General features: G+C 36.3%; 1 long non-coding RNA gene across 2 annotated transcripts in view; it reads left to right on the forward strand.

Annotated features, from left to right (window-relative positions):
- Positions 1-20,656, forward strand: part of LOC139701014 (uncharacterized) — a 246,611-nt gene that overhangs the window by 81,621 nt on the left and 144,334 nt on the right. The window lies entirely within an intron of this gene.

The raw sequence follows: 20,656 nt of genomic DNA on the forward strand, positions 1-20,656 counted from the left end.
AGATGTTAGGTAAACGAGGAACGAGCAGGAAAAGGAAAGGGATTTTCGACGGAATGAAGGAAGGAATGAAGTATTAGGAGATGAAAAGGGGCTTGTGGTGGAGTAGGATGTTGAGTCGTACTTTTTTAAGGGCGGCAAGATATCCATTTGATAGTTGTGTCCGTCAAAAACCTATCTGGACCGGTTGGTTACCTAATAATAATTCCCAGTAACTAAAGTGATATTAGTAGTCCGACACCTCCCTTGTCACCGCTAAAACTAGTACGACATAACTAAAATGTGCAGCTGTTATTGACAGGATAATCGAAAACAACACATTCTCGTAAATAAATACATTACGTTTACAATATGCCGGAAAAATAGCTATAAATGCATATAAAAAACCGACTAAAGATGTTATTTCAAATCTTAATGAGATATTGCCGATACGAGGATTCATGTTATTTCAAAATATTCTCCGATGTAAAGATAAATTGCAAGACAAACGTCAATTTTGAGCAATGATATTATTTAACTGAGAATTACAGTTTTACGAAGAAAAATTTCAATAACAAATTCCAATTAATGAAGATGGACAAGATGAGAAAGTAATTCAAGTTTTCTTCAAAATAAAATCCATATCCGGTAACCTGTAAGCGTATATCAGGATGATTTTTGCCCTCATTTCGGCATTTTCTTGGTTAATATGGTCAAGCGAAAAGAGTAAACAGATATTTCGAAAGCTATGCTAAAGAAGCAATGAACCTGTAAATTATTTAAAAACATCTCCTCTTCCCTCGATGACTTTTTTCTTGAGATAGCTGCCTCTTTTGACAGTCGATCATTTCATTTCGTCCTTCCATCGTCCGCTTCCTGAAACACTCTATTTTAGTTGTCTATATAGTGTTCGTATCTCATACTGAAAGAAGCACGCTCATTGGAATAATAATTAGTGACCTTCATCCTTCTGGAGCTGTTCCATCCCAAGTCTCCTTGTCCGGATACCTCGAGATCATGAAGAACTCCTCTCCTCCCCTAATTTCCTGTCTTTAAATCCTGGCCCAGAGCCTTGGTCGGCGCACCCCCGCGTCTTCCTGGCGGAAAGGATGACGTCCTTTCCACGCCGTTCACCTTTATTCCATTATTTTATTTCTTTTAATACACTCCGGCGGAGGAGTGGTCCAAAATTCATTATCTTCCGCGCACGCTGACATCATCTCACACTTAATAAATTCCAAGTTTTACGGACGTCACAGCAATTACGGCCCGCGTTAAAAAATACATTTTCTCTGCCGGTGTCGTCCGGGGATTCTAAGAATGTTTGTAGGGGGGGGCTGCCTCGCTCCTACCCCGCTGGATGAGGACCTCCAAGGAGTAAAACGATTCTAACTCCCCCTGAGGGTATTATTAATACGTTTATTGCCAACCGCTGGTGAACCTATTTTGTAAAACACGCCATCCTGCGTCGAAGTGGATTCTCTTACTTGGCCGTTTTCTTTGACGATGAAAGAAAGCAATTTCGCCAAGATGATCAATACGTGGTAGTGTAAACATAAATGCTAAAGAATGGTGGTTTAAATGTAGACAGCAATGTAATAAACGCCATTTCTCTTTACGCGTAATCCATTATTGATTAAAAAGTGAGTCTAAGTATCCGCTGAACTATATAAAGGAGGATTTAAATGGAGCGGAAAATTTAACTTTATCATTAGAGACCAGAGATTTTTCCAAAATCTCAATTAAGCCTTAAGTGACCTTCAGACACCCAGCTATGTTTTCATAATAAGAAAATGTTATTGCAGTATCAACTGTTGCAGATTTTCAAGCAATGACTATCGAAAAACTCATTTCTTTGATGCATTTATCCACTTCATAGGATACTTCCCGCTACATGAAAATAATTTTTCGTAGAGATAATCTCATCTCGACATCTATCAAAATAACTAATGAAAAGAAGGAGTTGTTCAAAGCTCTACAATTATGATTAAAAATTTCCAAAATATATAAATGTGTAAGGTAAACAGAATTATCCTTCTCTCCTACTGACTTCACCCTTTGCGTATTTCCCATCTAACCAACCCCTGCCTTCAAATCTCAGTATGTGTTGAACAACCCTTCCCTGATAATGACCTTCCAAGCATCACTCATACTTCATCCCTCAACCTACCTCTATCCCTTCCATGTCTCCTTCCCGCTTAACCCTTCTTCATTCTTACCTCCTTCCTACCGCCATGATACCACCTACCTCCTACCATCCTCTCAAATAATGACCAAAAGTGCCTACCTCTCTCCCCCTCTTTTTACCTATTCTTTCCTTTAGTTTCTCTATTTCTATGGTCTTCCATATTTACCCTCTTTCTACCCGCCTATCTTGCTCCTCACCCTTTTCCCCTTCCACAAACAGGTATAAATACGAGTGATTTATTACAATTTGAAACATGTATGTACCTGAAGATGGTTCGATGAACTGAAACGCGATGTACGTTACAAATAAATCTGTGGAAAAGTGCAAATTTGTTTTCTCGTAAGATAGAATTAATATTATTCTAAGAAATAAAATAGATAGGGCTAAACAATTGATATTAAAGTGGCAAGTAACATGCTGATATATTCCATTTGAAAAATTATCCTCGTATAATTAACTAGGGCTAAATGCATCCACCAATAACGAGAAGGTGCATGCAATCCAAATTTTTCAGGACATTGCTAAACATAGGTCATCGTAAAAAGGTTTAATTAGGATTGAAGTAATGCAATATCACTCATATATGTGAGTCTAAAATGTTTACGTTAATTCGTATGATAACGAGAAGAATTTAAAACCATTTTGGAAGATTGAAACTTCGAAATACAAACTGTTGAATGTTTTCAATGCTTAGAAGAATATCTAAAAAAATAACTTCGTATTATAAATTGTCTTTATTTATAATTAAAGTTATATTAAATTTCAAAATATTTTAATATAAGATACGCTAGCAAAGAAGGACTTAAAAATTGTCGAATTCAGGGCAATTAAAGAAGCAATAATTAAAAAGGCCGAGGTTCCTTTTTTTCTTTCAAGTGTAGAGTAGGTTGTAATATTAAGTATTTCTCATACACAACAATAACAAAAGAGATGTAACCAAAACAAGCATGATACCTTCCTAGAAAGGTAATTTAATAAAATACAGCCATGGGCAGTAGTCACCACCTCTGATCAATGTAAAATATGCTAGAAAAACATGAAATATATGCCGAAAATACACTTCTAGAGAAACCCAAAAAAATAATAAAAAACATAGATTCTCTTAAAATTGAACAAGCGTTAAAATCATTAAATTCATACTTTTATAATTATTTATTCATAACATTTGAACTCTCCAAGGTATTATTGAATAAAAAGGATTTAGAAATCGTTTAAGATATGGTGATCAGATTCGCGCGGTGGAGGGTCTGACTTCCTACTTTGGGAAGTCACTCTCTAAACAGCTTCCAAATTCGTATCCTGGTGTTGACAGGATTTTTCTGTGAAATCCAGAACCATACTTTAGCGCTTTATGAAGATCATATAATGTGGAGTGCGGTGTCAATCGGATGGGACATTATACTGTGGACCTCTTAGAGTCTTTCTTTCAGAGTAAACTATTGCTGGCGACGGGTTTTCTTCAAACCATTCCCCGATTTCCCGAAAATTCTATATCTACCAAACTACCCACCTATCCCTATATTACTAAATACGCATATGAACTCAGCTCTCAGTCACCTCTCCAAACAAGTACTACTCGTTAAATTTAGATGATAGGGAAGGTTCATAGCATCAATCTCTATGTATATTACTCAATGTCATGAGTAAAGGATAGTAACTTCGGCATGATGGGAAAAGACGTTTAGAGACGCAAACCAGACAAAACATGATAAGGTAAAAATATGACTTTCTCTCTTTATAATACAGAAACCGTATGGCACTTGGAAGTTGGAAAACTATTTCTTCTTTATGTCAATTTTCTTTTCTTACACTACTTTAGAAAATATGCACATGTAATTTGAGTTAGCCACTAGCTTTTATGATTTTACTTCTTAGAGTGGAAAATGCATAAGAGTCATCAGTGACATCGCGTTCACCCCGCATAACCAGTACAAAGTATAGTATCCAACGGGAATAAAATTGAAAAATTTTTTAAAATGGTTTACAGCTCATTGGAGAATAAAATAACAGCTCCGTTCCTACCCCAGCGATTTTTCGCTACACCCAACCATAGTATTTGAATTTACAACATTCGAGATAATGCATTCAACCTCTTCACTGAACAACCGAAGCTACCAGGACGCTATATTTCCCTCGTCCATAATCTACAATGTAACGCGGGAGTTACGTTCTAGAAGCGGGTATCATCGATCCCGCAAGTGCAATCCATTGTGTCAACAAAAAGCGGAAGCCCTTCAGTCACTCCATGACTGCAATTTGCTTGAGCTAGCGCAGGATATTCTCGGTGCGTGGTGTTTCGCAACGATGCTGAAAGTTTTCGAGATATTACTTCCTGTGCAAGAAGGGTAAGTGTTAAGAGAGAAGGATGGAGAGATATAATAGATATTTATAACGGGAAAAATAATAATAATAAATCTGAAAAATGGAAGAAGGTAGGTAACCCTGGGCGAAAGAAGAATCTTATGTGGGCGTGGGAGAGTTAAATTTCAAATGAATGAGTGATAATTCTAATAGAGGCAAGAATTAAAGACCCAATCTTACACCTACACAATATAATTGATTCAAGGTATCCTATATATAAAAGATAGGTTGTGATCGCGAAAGGTTGCTCTTGTTTGCCCTGAATTTATTCTTTTTCTTTCATTTCCTCATGACATAGGCCTGCTTTTATGATAATTAAAAAGCCCAATTTCTTTCTTCTTCCATATTTTGTTTACTCAAAGTTCTTTCCATGATAGCCCTTGAAATATCTTTGCCTTTCAATAAATCCTCCTGCCAATTTTTCTAACTTTTTTGTATTTCCACGAGCTATTTCCTCTTTCCGCTCAGTATGCTAAAAACTTCAGCTTTTGTCTTCTTCCTAGCTCCAAATATTCCCTCCGTATTTTTAGCCATCTACATATCAAAAACCTATAAGTAGTATTCTTTTGCCTCATTGACCAGAACACCATGCACCGTCTGCAATATCAAACCTATACATAGTATACTCTTGGGACAGCGCTTGACCTGGATCTTGCTACGAGGATAGATTTCCGGATTTTCTTAAAGTAAAAAAAACTTTCAATGTTTGAACTCAACTCCGGCTGTGTATGAGCTATTGAAGCTGTATTATATCTCGTATTAAGAGTAACAGCTGTAAGAAAGTGCAGTAATATTAGCTATAAGTCATAATAACAAACTTAATCCAAACACGATGACGTAGAACACGAGTATTAAGAATAACTTTAATATTCCAGAACTATGCTGAAATTAGACGTCTATTCCAACAGCAGTGTAACTTTCCTTAAATCTCTCCGAGCAAAGGAACAGGATTCTCGCAGCCGACCGACTCTGCCGTTAATTTGAACAGGGAATGGCAACCACGCCTCTAGAGCCAGAGCGTCACTTCCATGCAAGGCCAGACTATGAATAGTCAAGCCGCCCACGCGGTCTGCCCTTAAAGCGGACGCCTTGAACCACAATAGAGCACCTGCTTGGCCATGAGTCGTTCACCCTATCGTAACAAAACGAAGCTCCGCCGTTTTTTACACATATTTTACCACTGAATTATCAATAATACTCTAAATGCATAACGAAGTCATAACGAAGTAACGAACTAGCAGTCACGAATTAAAATACCTAGGACTCAAAATTACGAGGATTGAACACGACGATTAAGTACTAAAATGAGAAGATAAGGGAAAAAAATAAGCTAGGCATACGAGTGAAACCCCGAATGTATAATATACGTTGGAGAAACGACATAAAAAAAGAAATAAGTGATAAACCCACAATGCGACAGCTAAAATGTTTTACGGACGTGAATGATGTCAAATAAAGGAAGGAAATGTAAAAATGTTAAATATTACCAATATAAATGTTAGGAGGTGGTCAGATGATATTTCTAGAGTAGAAAAAGTCCGAATAAAAATAATTCACGAGAAGTCACAAACGTGTCACATTCAATATTGAATGAGATCCGCAAAACAAACAACTGCCAAAACAAATACCACACTCGCAACCTGAAGGAAATACGAAAAGAGACAAAAGCAGCTGATGTGAGGGAATCACTCAAGTAACGCTGAAAATAGACCTTAAAGAACGGCGGTAGGAACACAAAGAAAGCTGAAGTTTGGGATTCGGAAGATTGCAAATAACGGTATAAAAAACCTACAAACATGGAGCCCAACATTCTTAGTTGAATTCAGTAGATGGAAAAAGAAATCATTTCGTCCCGCACAACTCGCAGCCACATAGTTAGGATAACTTCTGAGCTGAAAAAATACAAATTTTTCACCCTACATAATTTTAATATTTGGCTTTTGATAAATAATCCATAATTCATGATATAAACAATCTTACACCAATTTTGTGAAATGTAACAGGATTGTTTCAGAAATTACAATGTTTCAAATAATATCCTGTCATTTGTGTACGTTTGTTATTTCCGTCTGACCACATTCTCAAATATTCCTATAACGGCTTTCATAATCAGCCACTGCGTAATAAAATTCATTGTCGTTATTAAAATATTGTTTTAATGTGATGTGGACGGCATTTTGTGTATGATGTGGAAGTTTGTTTGTATGCAATGTGGAAGTACCATTTTATGTAAGAATATTTTGTCTCTTATCTCTTCTAGTGCGTGTATGTATGTTGTACGAGTTATCTTTGATCAAACTTGACCGTTGCCACCAGGAAAATCGTCTAATTGCAACGCAATTCTTAAATAAAAATAATAATAATCATTTTGCATATGTTTAAAAACGAGTTAATTTTTTTCATTCTATAAAATTACACTTCAGCATTGAATTCGTTTAGCATACTCATATCGCTTTCGGATTAATCGCCCCATCCGGACATATGCTATAGGTACCATATGAAAACCTCATCCAGAGAGTCCGTGGTGATGCCTTAAGACCAAAGAAACATGCAAATTCTTCAATTTTAACCAAAGCCTCGAAATACACTCTACATTATTTGTAAACAACTGCAATTAAAGAACCCGGCATCTTACGAGAAAAGATTTTCGTAAGCAATGATTTCATTTGTTTCAAAATACATAATTATTCATAAACCACTTATATTTACCATATCTACATGAACATAATATCCCACCAGCCCACCTCAGGGGCATGTGGCGGCGGGTAAGAGGTCACCAGCCATAGATAAGAACAGAGACGGTAAAATTAAACAGGTGCTAACATTTTACGATTTATGCTCGATTTTTTATCGCAAAACATTAGATTAATTAATTAAATTAATTATTGTTAGACCTAATTTGGAGGTCATCAAGAAAATTCTATGTCATATTATTTGCCCAATAGCCACTACCATTAGCAGGAAACTCTCGTCAGCTGAGTGAGTCTTCTGACCAACCTTTCCTCACTGAACACCCTTATCTCCCGGTGACATGGAGACCAAGACAACAAGGCTCTACGAAGACACGGGTCGAGCGATGCTTTCTATTACAGTCCTTTCAAGCTTTGTAAGGAATACTAGAAAGGGACTTGAAAAATTTCGTTTCTCTCTCTCTCAAATCCTCTTCTTTAAATTAGGAACGCGGGGCACCATAAAACCACCCGATAGCGAAAAAGGGGCCAGGCATGACGCTGTTACGTATGCAGGGGATCCCTACCGCGTAGGATCGTGCGTGTCCCAAAGTACGCCATCTAAATTGCCCATTCCCCTGATATCCAGATAAACGCTACCCAAAAATAAACAAAGGTAGGCGAGGCCGTGGAATGGGGCCCGGGAGAGAGAGAAAAAGAGGAAAATCGCTTCCCACAGGGAATACCCAGGCATGGGCGTGAGAAAAAGGTTAGTTATAATTGACTTTGACCACTTGATTACCACAATCAACTCCATCAAAAGGCCTTTTCGGGGTAGGGGGCAATATAAGGTACGAACCATTACACGGCAACTTCTATGGGAAGTGGAATTAGAAAGACAAGTGAAATCCCGAGAACCGAGCTTTGGTGGTCTGATAAAAGTCAAATAATATAAGAATCAATGTGCAAACACCATTCCAAGGACAAACATTTTATTCATAAAAATGGAGCGCATTTACCTAGGCTTATGGATAAGCAGACGTCGGGTTAAGGTAAAGGCCTGCATTTTTAAAAACCCATTATTGTAAGGGGATTGTTATGTTAAATAATAATCATACTTGCGTGCTTCAACACGCAATGAAGTTCACCAAAAATTGAGTGAAACAGGTGACGATAGCGTTATGGATGCTAAAAATGTACGTTCTTGGGTATGACAGTTCAAGGAATGCCGAACCTCGTGTGACAACGAACCCAATAAGCCCCGGTAGGGACCAAGAGTGGGTAAATGGTACCGCTAGAAACGTGATCTCGGCGGCCATTGTGTCAACCTCGCGAAAAAACTTGCCCGTTTGCAAGATAACCAAACAGAGAACTACAACATTGGACTTCCTTATGTTAGTGGTTTGCCAAAAAAACTTAGATGATCCTTAAACGTATAGACATCCCCTAATTTTTAATCAAAGAAATGACATAGAGGGAGAGAAAATTGAAATAATATATAGTTTAGAGATAATAACGCCGAATTCTTCACGAGGAATGTAGAAACAAATACGTCCGAATCCAAATTTAGAGTAATAAGAATCAGTTAAGGTCAAGTTAATTCCATGGGCAACATTTAGGTAGTTATTCAATTCAACATTTCTATACTTCTCCTCCTTCTGTAAGGTTAAAAGAATAATACAAAAAAAACCAGCGGAGAGCTAGTTTCATTAGATAAATTACGTTAATGGGTATCAATGAGGAAATTTATGGCTTGTTAAAAAAAGAAAAAGGTTTCTTTACAAGATTTGATGCAACTTAAATAGAGAAAAATAACAAAAATGATTGGAAATTTTGAACACACCAGTCTACCAAATATATGCTCTTTCCCTCTACAATGCAAGCAGGCACTCTCTATAATTGGGAGTTTTCGTCCCATCGACCGGGCAGTGTGATATCACCCCTCACCATTACCATAATAATTAGAAGCAAGGGAATCTAATTAAATATTCAGACGCATATGGGCCGGATGGGCCTCGAGGAGAGGAGGGCGTGGGAGGGATGATGCCTCGCGGCGAGACGAAGGACGGGAGCGGAGGTTGACGTTGATGAAGCTAAACGGTGGTGGGAGGGGAGCAGAAAACGTCAATCTGGGAACCACGAGTTTCTCTGCCCTGCTCCCTCTCCTCCCTTTCCGGCATCTCCGCATCAACCCTTCTCCCCACTCGTGCACGGATACACTGACGTCCACCCACACGGCACCTCTTGTCGCGCTCCCGCCACCGCTGCTGCTCTTAATTCAATTAAAAGGGACCGCCCGCTCAGTGTCCGCTCCGAAGGCTCTCTCCCACTTGAAGCGCCACCTACCTCTTCTCCTCCCACTTACTCCCCCCTCTCTCTCTCCCGACTCCCCATCACTCCACCCGTCTAGCCACGCCACCACCCACAGAGCGCCTCTCGTTTTCTTGCCTCTCCCACTCCTGCCCTTCCAACCTGGCCAATCACTCTTTGCCGCCTGCAAAACCGCGCCATCTACCCCACATTCCCGCCATCTCACGACAATCCTATGCTCCGAACCACAATTCCACGAGAGAATATTACGCTGAGGTCAAGTAGCACAGTGGAAAAACGTTTGCGCTGCATTCCAACAGCACGGGGAATTAATGATCCCATCCGTTATTAAAGGACTCCTTTATTAATCGGCGTGGAATACAACATATCCTTAATCTTGAAAATTTATATTTTTCTTTCTGTTTGTTTATTTACACTTTCACTCATTTTCTCTATAATTTCATCCTCATGATTAATCCATTGAAAAACCAAACATGAGTCAATGACTCTGCGACCGAATTCCAATTTGGTCGCGACAGATAGTCCTCTGAGTGTCCCTTTGGTTAAAAAACCTCCCATTGATTAAAATGTTTACATTAAACGTAGCAAAAAGAAAAAACGAATTTGGGAAACTTGTTTCACAGAATTATAAGACGTAAAAGTGGCAGCCGATGAAATAAAACGTTCAGTCCACGAAGCTACGACGGTCATCCGGAAAGTAGTACCCGTTCGTGCCGCATGAAGTGCTGACGACGCGAGTAGCCGCTGGACGAGGTCAGATAGCTTCAGTGGCTTGTCTGCCTTCTCTGAGCCAAGTTGCGTGACGCTAGCATTGCCTGTGTTGTTTCTGTGATTGTTTACAATGTTTAAAAAAATTGAGAACGCCGCCAGTTGTGAAGTGAGGGCAGTGATTAAATTCCTCAATGCAAGAAACGTTCGCCCATGTGATATTCATCGCCAATTAAAGGAGGTGTATGGAGACAATGTAATGGACGAGTCGTCTGTTCGGCGGTGGTGTCGCAACTTCAACATGGGGAGGGGGAACACACACGACGATGAGCGTTCGGGGAGACCGTCTGTCATTACAGACCAACTGGTGAGCTCAGTTGACGAATTCGTGAGGAACGATCGGCGCGTCACAATTGATGACATCTGTGAGCATTTTCCCAATGTTTCTCGAACAATTGTTCATGAAATTGTTAAACACCATCTGCATTATGCAAAAATTTGTGCAAGATGGGTCCCTCGCGTATCTCAATGAGCTGGCGGCGAAGGACTATGCAGCAGGAATACAGAAACTTGTCACACGTTATGACAAATGCCTTAATTTGCTTGGAGATTATGTTGAGAAGTAGTTTAAAGTATCCTCTTTCAAATAAAATGTTTTATGTTTGTTAATATTTACTTTTGTGTCTTTATTTCACGAACGGGTACTACTTTCCGGATGACCCTCGTATAAGTAAAATGATATCGTGCGGAAAGTGGCAATGGGTGGCAATTTATTCCGTCGGTGAACGAAGGTTACTTATCTGTATGAGAACACAGTTAATTACTAATATTGATTGGGTCTTTAAAGGTCAGGTAGCGTTGTTGGATAATTCACGGCCGCTGTAAGGGTTTTAAAGTATAAAAATGGGGTGCATATCACAAAAAAATTTAAAAAATAGTCATTTCATATTTTCTCCAAAATGTCGCCTTCATCTTTAATATTTTTAAACACCTTTTTGGGTGTTCCAAAATAACAATGATCTTACTAATATATCTCCACTCACTAAATATTTACGGCAACCAGGGTTGGGATAGTGTGCAAAATCATCATGTATTGAAGCAAAGCAAATAATAAAACTGTGGCAATGGTTAATAAATCATAAATTTTGGCATTGCTTACATCTTTCAGGGCCATAAGACTCCAAATATAGCCTCCAAATTACCCTCATATAACATAAACGAGTCTTAAATACCATCATATGAACATCTATTAATCATAATAGCAAAATGATAGTGGTGATTTATTAGCTTTGGTAGATAACAGAAGAAAGCTAATGGAATCCAATGAACATATTTAACAAAATTAAGCCTAAGCTGTTAGTATAATAAACGATAATAATAAATCTTAGAGTATTTCACGCCTATTAATATTATTTGTCCTACAACTCTATCATTAATGTTAATCATGCATTGCCAAAAGATAAAAAGGAACATGATTATACTTCAATACTAATATAATTGTATTCCTGACTATATATAATCATTATTACTACTTGTAATCTACCGGTCAAGGCATATATTAAAAGAAAACGAGTTAACAAACAGTACAGAGACAATTTCCTTGCCTCTCCTAATAAAACACTTCCTGACATCCAACACTTAAATAAGCCCCTACTCAATGACGCACAATTCATTCCTCCCTTCATTATATCCAGCATCCATATCTTATTCCTAACCTTTCCTCATTTCCTGACATTCCCTCCCCTGTCATAGTTTTCAACTTCCTTTTTCTCATCAATCCATCTGTCCTGCCTCTTTTTGATTGCTCCCGCCAATCCTCTCTCATCCACCATCATGCCAAGCACTTTTTCCTTTGTTTCCCTTTATGGGGTTTTCACTTTTCTTATCTTGCCAAATGACATTAATGGAGACCAAAATTTGTGTTTTGATGGTTCGGTGAAACCAGGAGCTGAATTTAAAGATGTGGTTAATGGGTGTGAGAATATTGGTGAAAAATTTACTGGAAGTGATTTCATAGTTTTACTAGGGGGAACAATTGATATCTATCATAACAAATCCAACTGTGTTATTGAAACCTTGAAGCAATTGCTTCCAAAGTTGTCACACACGAATGTAATTGTCTGCCATTTACCATATCGGTACGACTTACCGACAACTTCTTGTGTAAATATAGAAATAGAAAAGGTAAATGCACTGATCTCTAAAATTTGCCAAAGTTTTAAAAATGTATGGATCCTTAACATTGGTAAACTTGATCGCACGTTCCATACAGCTCATGGTTTACACTTAAACAAGCAGGGAAAACGTTTTGTTTCCAATGAAATAATTAAGGTTTTGACAGAAGTAATACCTATTGCAAGCTCCTACTCTGCATGTGTTGGCGCTAGACCTGAATCAAACTATGCGTCTATTTGACTAAACAAGAAGCTCAATGTACTCCATCAAAATATTCAATGTGTTAGAAATAAGGTATTTGAATTGGAAGCAATCTTATCCACATTAGAAACCAATATTGATGTACTATGCTTATCTGAACACTGGTTATCTAAGACAGAAAGTGAGCATTTTTGTCTAGCCAATTACAATTTAGTTAGTCTTTATTGCAGAACACATTGCAAAAATGGAGGTACAGCTATTCTTGTCAGAAATAATATTAAAGCCAAAACACAATCCTTTACTTCATTTCTAAATGAGGAAAAAAACTTTGAGCATTCTGTCGTTGAAATCTATCTTCCCAATGGTAGTATTTTTATAGTCTGTTTCTATAGATCTCCAAGCGGCCTTGAAGTTGTCAAGCATAATAAAAGTAAACCTGAAAATAGTCCTTGGTTAACAAGAGGAATAATTATTTCTTGTAATAGAAAAAGGGCATTGTATAAGCAATGTATTGATTCTAATGATCCAGAGTTAATAAAATACTACAAAAGTTATTGTAAAATTTTGAGAACTACCATTACTCTAGCAAAAAAGCTGTATACCAGCTCATTGATAACAACATCATCTAATAAATCTAAGACTATCAGGAAGGTAGTGAAACAGGAAACAGGGAAAAATAAAATTAATACATACTAATTAATACATAATAGCAATACAATATCTAAAATATGTTATAATGGCACAACAATAACAAGTGTCCAAAATATTTTAGATATTTTCAATGATTACTTTGCCCAAGTAGGTGTCGATCAAACTCCCAAACAGTCACCCACTAACACAGGTACTTCTAAAATGGTCATCAATTCCTCCTCTATATATCTAGAACCTATTACTAAAAATGAAATATTGAGGATAATCAATCAGTTAAATAATAAATATTCATGTGGCCCTGATGGTATACCTGATGCTGTTATAAAAAGTTGTGCCACCTTTATTGCTGAACCACTGACTGAAATTTGTAATCTTTCCCTAAGTGCTGGTCAATTCCCCTCCAAATTGAAAGTTGCAAAAATTAAAGCTCTGTTTAAAAAAGGAGAGAAGGAAAACATTGAGAATTATAGACCAATTTCCTTACTTTCAGGTTTCTATAAAAATTTTGGAGAAGGTCATGTATCTGAGATTGATTTCCTTTTTCGATAAATCCTCTGTCATTGACAATCATCAATTTGGCTTCAGAAGGAATAAGTCCATTAATGATGCCCTTTTCTCATTTACAAGGAATATATGGAATGCCTTAGATAGTAATAGTCATGTTGCAGGGCTTTTTATTGATTTAAAAAAAGCTTTTGATACAGTTAACCATGGAATTCTTTTGAAAAAATTAGAAACATATGGTATAAGAGGCAATGCAAAGGACTGGTTTAAATCATATTTAACTGATAGGTCACAATATATTGAAATGAATTCATCTGTATCAAGTACAACTTCTGTTATTTGTGGAGTTCCGCAGGGCTCCATTCTTGGACCACTACTATTTTTAGTCTTCATAAATGATTTACCTGCAAATTTACCACTCTCCAATACAATACTATTTGCTGATGATACTAACTTAATTTTTAATAACCATAATCCCATTCAGTTAATGAACGAGGTAACAGAAACTACACACAATTTGATGACCTGGCTCACTGACAATAAGCTATCTTTAAATGTTAGTAAAACACATTATTTAAATTTCAACCTCAAGAAGAAGTTAATAAATTATAATCCAATAATTAACGGTTGCCCCATAAAAGAACTAAAGGTAACAAAGTTTTTAGGTATTTGGATTGACTCTAATCTTTCATGGGAGGAACATATTAATAAATTAACTCAAAAACTGGCACAAATCTGTTATGCATTCCGTGTACTCAAGGAAATCATTTGCATTAAGGCATTGAGAACTATATATTTTGGCTATGTGCAGTCACTTCTCAATTATGGTATTCCCTTTTGGGGCTCCTCTATCTTCCTTCCAAAATTATTTAAAATGCAAAAAAAGATTATTCGCATAATAACTAATTCTAATAATAGAGCTCCCAGTAAACCTATTTTTGAAAAACTAGAAATCTTACCTCTTCCTTGTATGTACATTCTTGAAACAGTGTCTCTTATTAACAAAAATCAAGACATGTTTATTAAAAATTGTGACCTTCATAGTCATAATACGAGAAGCCAAAATGCATTCCATGTAAGTCAGCACAGAGTAAATAAAACGATTAAAGGGATAGATCATCAGGGAATACTTATGTACAATAAATTGCCTGCTTATATTAAAAATATCAAAAGTTCCTTTAAATTCAAGTGTGCCATGAAAAAACTACTTTCATGTAAATTATTCTATAGTGTAGATGATTTTCTAATGCATACCATTTTAAATGTATAATTGGAATGTGTTAATCCCAAGAAAATTGTAAATTGTATGTATTTGTATTTTTCATATTGTTTTGATATTTTGCTAAACGTCTTTTATTGATATGAAGTGTAAAACATGTATTGACAAAGCCATGCATAATTCTATGCTTATGGTGAAGAAATAAATTGAATTGAATTATCCTCCACACCTATACTTCAATAACCTTTAATATACGCCTATAATCCTGCTTCAGTAACCATATTTCTACGCCGTATCAAACCATGTTCCATATCAAAGTTTTGACGAGCCTTTTCTTAACACCATACTTAAAACTTACACACACACACAAACACACAACCACACACACACACAAACACACAACCACACACACACACAAACACACACACACGTGTGTATGCGCGCGCACGCGTGTATGCATGTGCTGGAGTGTCACCATCAGGTGAACTACATGGGATGTTATTTTAATATTTCATGGCATATTTTACATATTCTTTTTCACGCTTGTTTTCATAATTAAAAACACGATTCTAGTTTTTAGCAGAACAACAGAGTTTAATGGCATTAAAACATGCAGAAGTTAATGCGGACAAAATTTCACGTAGTTTCTGTCACTAGCCCACGATGTTGACATACTGAAAAAGTCATGTAATTTTAAGAATTTCAAATTGTAATAATTACACATTATTTAAGAATTAGTTCCCTACCCCTAGTCAGGCTCCTATAAATGTGGATTTCCAAGGAATTCAATGGGATGCACAAAGATAGTTCACAGAGAATTTATCCCTATACCTCTGCTGGGCAGAAAAGAAAAAGCTCTTAATAAGACACATAAGTGAAGATTGACGTATATTTCATCGCTTCAAATACGATGGCTGGTAAAGCAGAATACATAAGGGATATCTACTTTTTTATCACAAATAACTTAAAAAGCGATCATGTGCCAAGTACTTTTGAAATAAGCCCAACGTCATTTATTACATTCCAAAAAATTCCTTTTTTACCCACTTTGGCGCATTTAATTGAATTGAAATTTATCTTCAAATATCCAATGCGACTAATTATTGAATGATATATAGAAAAGTGAAACATTCTTCCGATCCATATTTCTAAAATATCACCAAATTTATTGGCTCAAAGGTGATATCCTAATTCGTTTTAATCATTCCATTCCAACCGTTTCTACATACATAAGAATAGATGAAAATGAGGATTTTCAATTGGTAGGCAAAAAATCCTTTAAAAAATGGCACGGCTCCAATTTTAAGATGCCTCGTATTTAATGAGACCGTAAAATGTATTATATAATTATATAAACCAATTGTAATGATATCTCTATAAAAACACTTCTGAAATTAAAAATCGTATTTTGGAAACTCGTAAAAAGGTAGTAAATCACGACGATAAACAGGTAGGTTTGTGATGTACCCAGGGACTGAGCATTTTTCTACTTCCTGACACTATAAAAATACACTATAAAATTCACTGACACTATAATAATTCATTGACATTGACATTTCCTTTTCCAAATACTTTCCACCTTCCTTCATGCTGTCCATTATGCTTAATTTTATCTTCCTTATATCTCGCTTATCTAGCTTTCTCCCCTCTACCAGAGACTTCGAAATTTCACTGTCTCTTAACATGCTCTGTATTAACTCCTCCTGTCGACTTAAAATTTCAACCAACATCCTTCTCTCTTCTTCCGACTATGCCTATCACCTCTTCGTTTGTTTAAGAGAGGCGGTGTAATTCACATATTTTTAGTTCCATTGACGGCGGCCTGGATACCGGATAGATGTCTTACATTTCTCGGGTAATTTGATGATTTGCATTTCTCAGGTAAACTGGAAGTTACCCCTTAATTTTCCCTCGGGAATGGACGCTGCTATGATATTCACTATTTAGGAATCCATGGTGACGATAAATAACTGATTTTCACGAAACGGTTAAATAGAAAGTTAAAAACAAAAGGAAAATCAATGATTAAGAAACCCTTTGACAAAATTGAAAAAAATACCTTCCCTAAATAAAGAAAAATTCTTGGAATACACGACATAAAGACTCTCCCTTTTTTTATTTTTAGATATTGGACCCGTTTTTCGCCGTTTGTATGTTTTGGTAAACTTGACCACCATGCATTATATACGAGTATGAATTGTTCTTATCTCAATCCGCTCTACTGCTTCACGACTATTCCTTCACTGGTGTACACCTTCCAAATTAGAAACGAAATGCCCTTTTCTACGGATATAGGATTGAACAAAAAAGAACTTAAAATAAAGAGTGCTGTCCCCTCAGAAGAGCGGTCGCGAAGCTAGCTAACTAAAACTTCAGACAAAGCGTTATGGAATCCAAGAAATCTATAAGCGGTGCATCAAAGGGGATAGACAAAGGGATTGGAGAGACGAAATTCAATGCTTGAACATTTCACGCTTGCGAATACAAAATACGAACGGTTAATGTTTCAAGAAAACCTTCATCGAAGATCTAACTACCTTTAAGAACCAGAATAAATGCAACCAGGGCCAGAACAAATGTATAATCAAAGCCACTAAAGAAATAGAAACAACAAAATGCAACCACTATTGATTAATTATTATACTGACAAGATAAACAATAATATTTCATCACAGAAGATAAAACATTTCTGCACATTATGGCAAATAGGCCAGAAAGAATATCACGAAAAACTCTACATAACATTTTAACTTGATAAGGCATTCACTATAATAAGCCAGCGTGGATTAAGAAGTTTAAATTTGTGTGCAAGAAAATTCTCTGATTTTTCACCGGATGATGTTATATTATTCTTAAACTGATCGTGCATAGAGCGTTTTCTCGGGAAAGAGCAATGTCGTTTCTTCTGATAAAATCAGAAATCTGGTAGTGTTGAATTAGGATAACCAAAAAAAACCTTTATAACGGGTTTATTTGGAAAAACTTGGTTAAAAAGTTCCATAAAAATTAATTACTACTTATTTCATGATATTTTACTATATTGAGGATCTCTCTCACAAATATTTGGAAACTATAACATTAAATCGGCTGCTTTCATTCCTAGTTCATATCGTATATTCATGTTTCGGTGTGTACCGTTGCTCAAAATGATTTCTTATGCGTAATATGTAGTTTGGGATCTAAGAATTAAGTTCCTTAACGGTTTTCTCGCACCTTCTATATTGACTTATATTCTCCTAATCAGCACTAATGTCGCAAGGGTTTGAACTCGATCAACTTAGTAGGTTGTTGACCATAATGAAATAAGACGAAAACCATATGGTACTAAATTAAAACTTAATTATCTTTTTTATGTCTCTTGTCATTGTCATGTTATGACCTTGCGGACCAAATATCTTCAAACAGCTATGGACTAGCAACAAAAACTATTTACGAATACGCAGTAATCCCCCAGCTTCATCGTACCACTACTAAATCTAGTTAATAATCGGTAACTTTTGAAAATACCTGAATTAAAAACTTTAAAAAAAGTAAATTGAGGCATAAAAACTTTTAAAAATTTGAATCAAAAAGTTAGCCTCTTCATAATTCAAACGGTAATTGCTACTTTGCACAGCTTCAAAATAAAAATTACCATTAAAATGTATTACTACTTCCTTCGATGAATATAGCACCATTACAAAAATACATATTGTATCACTATCAGTGGAGTAAATTTCACGGATACTAAGAGCTCGTAAATAAGCTTTCCATCGCGAAAATAAAAGTTCTGTATTGCATTAGTCAAAAAATCAATAGCAATAAAGGGCTCTCCATTACGGTGCCTCGAGGTGAAAATCAATAATACGAGTATATCCTTTAACAGAACGAATAAACTGGCCAATCTTTCGGACAATATCACATACGGTGGCTGGATTGCCAAGTAAGAGCGGGTGAAACGAAACGACCTAAAAGAGATTTGAAACACCTTACGTACTTTCGTAAACGCACTTCTAAGATTTCACCTTAAGGTGAAAGCAAAAATCCTCATTTCAGCTAAGTGAGCGATGAAATGTTATTCTATTGAGGAAAAGCCTCTTGCTTTCAACTTATATGTGATAACTTAATTTGATAAACATTTTATGGCAAACACGGTGCATAATTGCCATCACTGAATAAACGAAAATATACATAGGCTTATTTAACCTGCTACGCGAATCAAGTAGTATATTCCTACCTGCTTCACCGATAATGATATATGTCTAAATATAACCCCAAGACGATAAACTAAACGCTCTAAAACTTCCGGTATACTTTGGAAGTAAAGAGGAGAAAGCTCTTGAGAGGATAGCTGGGAAATTTTATTGCCCCATAAACCGAAGAAAAAAATCTTATCCTTGAACGGAAACAGCTGCTAGTTTCCTAAATTTGCAAGGGAAGAGGAAGATTCGTACTCGGATGGAGTGGCGAAATTTATTATGGTCGACACCAGAGAGAAATAAAAATTACCTGAAAATAGTTTAGCTGAGTCCTTCAGAAACTTGACACACTGCAAAAGCCATTTATCAATTTTCCCAAATGCGTGCGCCTGTTAGCTCCGCAACCAGCAAGCGCTTGAAGGCATACTGGTAGATCAGTTTAGGGGACTGTTATTCAATAACGAGTATTAATGGTCTACGGTTAAAAACGAATTTTCTTATGACATTTAAGTGAGACGCCAGCTCTAATAAATATCACCTTTCGACAGCATGAATGGGATGCCCTCTTAGTAGGAAGACAGATGCTCCCTTTTATATTAAGATATAAATATAAACCGAGGAGAAGAAACAGCAAAAACAAGATGGGATGGCTACGCTTCTATAAGCGAAACAACATACAGAAATGTTTGTAGTTTCTACTATACCAGATGATTACTATTTAAATGACTAACTTTATTTAACCAATATCAAGAATGGAGGCTGAAAATAAAGAGATAAAAAATTACACAAATATTTTATTGCTCTTCAGAATAATTAAAACATTCACTTTAGATTATAGAGTAGATATTCCACTGATGGAACACTTAATTAAACTAAAAAAATACGTTTTACGCATTTTAATACCTTTTTACTAAAATACAGCGTCATGGCTTTAGTTTGTTTTTCAAAACAAATACAAAATGTTCACACCAGTAAATTACAATAAGGTATGGATTACGAAAGTTATGACGAGGAATACGAAGGAACGATGAATATGGAGAATAGTGAACACGAGTGAGTTAAGGACTACCAATTACACATTAGGGGATGATAAAGAATGTTGACCAAGAAATGGTAAAAAGAATTATAAAGAGTAAAAGGGAAAGAGCATTTATAAGTTAAATATTAAAATAGAATCTCGTTCACTAGAGCAGGTGAGAGGGTTTAGCTATGCTGGAAATATACTAATATGGTCTAACTAGTAGGTAATTCATTTTTTTTAAATCCTTGCGCAAAACTGCTTTCGCAAGTATGGCATTGACAACAGAGACGTTAAGGGAGGATACTAGGAAAATACCCGTTAATTACACATGGCGAGCGGAAACAGAATCAATGAAACGAGATGATAAGTGTAGATTTGAAGCTTTTGAAACGTGTGGGTGCAAAAGAATTGAAATAGTGAAATGGAAAGAAAATTTAACAAGCAAGAAAGTGAAAGGCAACGTGGAGGAAAGGG

Source organism: Hetaerina americana, unplaced genomic scaffold, assembly GCF_022747635.1.
Source record: "Hetaerina americana unplaced genomic scaffold, ioHetAmer1.1.p SCAF_11, whole genome shotgun sequence".
NCBI lineage: Eukaryota > Metazoa > Arthropoda > Insecta > Odonata > Calopterygidae > Hetaerina > Hetaerina americana.